Source organism: Myotis lucifugus, unplaced genomic scaffold (assembly GCF_000147115.1).
Source record: "Myotis lucifugus unplaced genomic scaffold, Myoluc2.0 scaffold_119, whole genome shotgun sequence".
NCBI classification, from domain to species: Eukaryota; Metazoa; Chordata; class Mammalia; order Chiroptera; family Vespertilionidae; genus Myotis; species Myotis lucifugus.
The window spans coordinates 1793117-1797788 of NW_005871167.1; positions in this window are offsets into that span (position 1 = coordinate 1793117).

The following is a 4672-nucleotide window of genomic DNA, read 5'->3' on the forward strand; positions in this document are numbered from 1 at the left end:
GGTTGTGGATTTGATCGGGGTGCGTAGGGGTAGCAACCGATGGATGTTTCTTTCTCTTTCCCTTCCACTCCCTCTAAAATCAATTTTTAAAAAACAACATATCAGCAGCTGGCTCCAGGTGAGGATTTTTTAAAGGTTAACCTCTCCTTATCTCCCAATATGCAAAATACTTTGTACCTGTTATGGCTTTCATTGCAGCCTATCAGATTTTAATTTATGTGAGTTTCCTTTTCACACTAAATTATTCGGGTCAGCCTTGTTCGAGCCTTGTCCCCATACGTCAAGGTTGCAGGTTGCGGGTGTGATCCGGGTGGAGGCACATGCAGGGATCAAGGGTGAATGCATGGGTGGGTGGGACAACAGGTGGATGTTTCTCTTTCTCTCTCCCCCTTTCTTTCTCTCTCTAAACATTAACTAATTAATTACTTAGTTCAGCTCACACATTTATTCAGCACCTATTATGATGAGTAAGGCATGGTGGCAGAAACAGAATAATAAGAGAATTGCTGAGGTTGAAGAAGATATTATGGTTTATCTGAGAAACGTATCTAAATAATAAAAGCTCAAGAGACCTTGCGGATTATGAACAGTGCCTTATGTGTCATAGATGCTTAATAAATATCTAAACTGGATGGGATGCTAGGATTGTTTATTCATTTGAAATATTATAAAAACATGAACACCTCTTGTGTACTAGAATGCTAAAGCTGTACGTTTTTAGAAATCCACTTTTTATTGAGCTCACCTTGGTAACATTATTTCTGATTCCCACTACAACCCAGCAAGGCAAGTATTATTATCACTATTTTGCCAATAAGAAAAGTGGGCTTGGTAAAACTAAATAATTTATCCAGGACCACACAACCAGCTTCCAATCTAGTTATGGAGCGAAACACATATATATGCAAAACTAGATCATTACAAATTAGTGTGTTCAGTATGGAAAACTCAAGGGAGGCCAGCTAGAGAAAATGGGCTTGAAATGGACCATAGCCTATAAACAAATTTTTAAACTATTTCTATTAACCCTTTTTTCAGGGAGAGAGAGAGAAGGGAGAAGGAGAGAGAGAAACATCCATGTCAGAAAGACACATCAATCGGCTGCCTCCCTCATGCCCCCACCGTGGACTGAGCCTGAAACCTGGGCACGTGCCCCCGACCAGGAATTGAACCAGCAACCTTCTGGTGCACAGTACGACGCCCACCCTACTGAGCCACACAGGCCAGGGCCGGCCTATAAACATTTGAAATATTATTCAGCTACATGAATAAGCAAAGAAATGCAAGTTAAAAAACGACTCTTTCCCTACCAAATTAGCAAACACGTTTTCAATATTCATTCTGAAGGCAGCAGAGAGAAACCTAGAATAATTTATGCCAAAAAAATATAATCAGTAGTTGTCCGGTGTTATATTATTTATTATGTTCTTCTGAATTTTCCCAATGTTCTACAATAAGCACGTATTACCTTTATAATCAGAAAATTAAAACTTTAAAAATTGAGTAGGCTTTGGATGCCGTGTGTGTAAATTCTCCACTTACAGTATAAAGACATGGGGGTGGAATGGGCATTCGAGGAAAGATAGGGAAATGCCAATGACTAACTTAAAAAAGAAAAATAATTACCGCAAAGAAATGAGAGTATGGGCCAAGATTTGGCTCTAAGGATTTTCATTTCTGGATTGCAGCACTAATTAAAAGCAAAAAAGGATCAAAAGTTTACATGTCCCACATGAGGTACAATGGAATACATGCAGCCATGGTGTTAAGTGTCTTTTCTCAATTAAATGTGTTCATAAAAGTTTTTAAGTTACAAAACAACATACACACGGGATTCCTCCTGGAAGACTGCTCCAAAGTGTCCATAGTGGTTGGTTCTGATGGGTATGGTACGATCTGGGTTTGGGTTTGTTTTGCTTAGCTTGCCTTTATCTTCTAAAGCCAAACTAATTGTTTTTATAGGAAGTAAGTTGTTTAAAGTTCTCTAAATATACCTCAGCAACAAATGACACTGCAAAGCGTTTTAAAGTGCTTTACGCCTTTCAGCTTGTTCATAATTAACAGATGATCCATTTATCTAGTCTAACAAATTGGGTGAGATTACAGCCTTCCCGAACGTTCCCACCATCTCGGAAGCTGGGAAGGCACAGAACAGCCCGGCGCCCTCAGCGGGAGCCCCTCCCGCAGCCGAATACCAGGCTGGGAATTACCGGCATCTACTTCCGGAGGAGTTAGCCCTCCGAGCCGGAAGTGAATGCGGAAGGTGCACAGCATTCTGGGTAGAGTCTTGAGAAACGTGTTGGGTCCGCTGCCTGTTACCAGGGCAACCCGAGGCGATGGACGGTACCCGCGGAGTGGGGTAGTGAGCCATAGGCTGAGATGCCCGAGTGTTTGGGAGGCGCGGAGGGGCAAGCGGCCCTTTTAAGAGGCGGTGGTGCTAATCGGAGGTCGTCCCGGCCTGGCCCGCGGGAGCGCCGGCCCGGGACCCGGCGGGCCACGCCCTCTCGTGCTGAGCCTCGCGGGGAAAGGAGGTGTGGCCCACAGCTCCCCCTGTCACTTCTCGTTTTCTGCCTCCTTTTAGAAAATGTAAGTTGAGAATTCCTAATGTACATTGTAATGTCGTCTGATGTCAAAGCAAAGTATTCTTGCTCTTAAAGTTGTGGGGAAAAATTTTAAAAGAAAAACGAAAACTCACCATTTAACTACCCAGAAGTAACGTAAAATTTTCATGGGTTACCTATCAGTTTTTTCTCTGCATGAATATTCTTTACATAGTTTATTGGGGAAAACCCATCTCGTATCCTTTTTTTAAAATATATTTTTATTGATTTCAGAGAGAGGGAGAGAAACATCCGTGATGAGAGACAATCATGGATCCGCTGCCTCCTGCATGCCCCCTACCGGGGATTGAGCCCGAGACCCGGGCATGTGCCCTTGACCGGAATCGAACCCGGGACCCTTCAGTCCACAGGCCGAAGCTCTATCCACTGAGCCAAACCAGCTAGAGCTATCCTTCCTTTTTTTCACAAATATGTGTATATATGATATAATTCTGATATTGAAATCTTTGCAATAAAGAAGGCATTGAAGAGCTTAAAGTAAGTCTGTGGTGAGTTGGAGAGAGTAATGAAGTGGGTGCAGCATGTGAAGACAGTTCTTTCAAGAAGTTTATATATTTATTAAGCATCTATGACACATAAGGCACTGTTCATAATCCTTAAGGTCTCTGGAGCTGTAAAGAAAAAGGGAAAGGTCAGTGGCCAGAGGAGAACAGCAAGTGAAAGAAAAAGACTTGGAGCTTTTCTTTAAGAAGAAGAGACTTAGTGATGTTTCTTAGTGCAAGAGGGGAAAATGGTAGCCAGAGTTACAGATACTGGCAGGAAAGAGGATAACAATGAATTCCTAAAGAAATAGGAGATGAGTGCATAAACCAAGCATATAAGTTAGTTTTGATAGGAGGCAGAGCTGGGAAGGAAGATGACAAGGTAGGTATGGATGTTAATCATTTAAAACCTCACAAATTGGCAAGAGTAACAAAAATAGAAAGTATATATCAAAAGGTACATATAAAATGGCCAATAAACAGGTATGTTCAGCCACATTCATGATAAATATAAATAGCATATTCAATGCCTATTACATTGGCAAAGATTAGAAAGAAAATAATATGTGTTGGACAAGAGTTCGGTGAACAGGTATTGCAGGTGGGAATAGAAACTGGTACATCTTTCCTCTCCTCCAGGCATTTTAGAACTGTGTATCAACATCCTTAAAATGTGTAAATACTTTGACTAAGTACGTATACTTCTAGGAAATTCTCAAAAGGAAATAATCAAAACTTCACATACACATTTAGCTGGGTGGAGTTCAATTCAGCTTGTCCACCAACAAAAGATAAGTTAAATATATTACACCCATACTTCTTAGACATAGATAACATGGTTGCAGATAAGAGAAGGTCACTCATATTGATTTAAATAAGAGCATTCTCAGGTTTTCTAGGAGAGAATGTGGAGTTGCAGTCTGTCTGATTGACTACCTTGATTCAAAATCAGTGGGATGCTTTGAGCCATTAAAAATAGTGATGTAGCCCTAACCGGTTTGGCTCAGTGGATAGAGCGTCAAGCCTGCGGACTTAAGGGTCCCAGGTTCGATTCCGGTCAAGGGCATGTACCTTGGTTGTGGGCACATCCCCAGTGGGAGGTGTGCAGGAGGCAGCTGATCGATGTTTCTCTCTCATCGATGTTTCTAACTCTCTATCCCTCTCTGTAAAAAATCAATAAAATATATTTTTAAAAAAAATAAAAATAAAAATAGTGATGTAGCCCTAGCTGGTTTGGCTCAATGGATAGAGCGTCAGCCTGCAGACTGAAGGGTCCCGGATTCGATTCCAGTCAAGGGCACATACCAGTTGCGGCTTCATCCTTGGCCCTGGTGAGGACGCATACAGGAGGCAACCAATCGATGGGTCTCTCTCACATCATGTTTCTCTCTGTCTCTCCCCTCTTTCCACTCTCTCTAAAAATCAATGAAAAATATCCTTGGCCCTAGCCAGGTTTGCTCAGGTGATAGAGCATCAGCCTGCTAACTGAAAGGTCCAGGTTGATCCAGTCAAGCCACATTGCCTGAGATGGGCTCGATCCTAGTGGGACTTGTAGGGAGGCAGCTGATC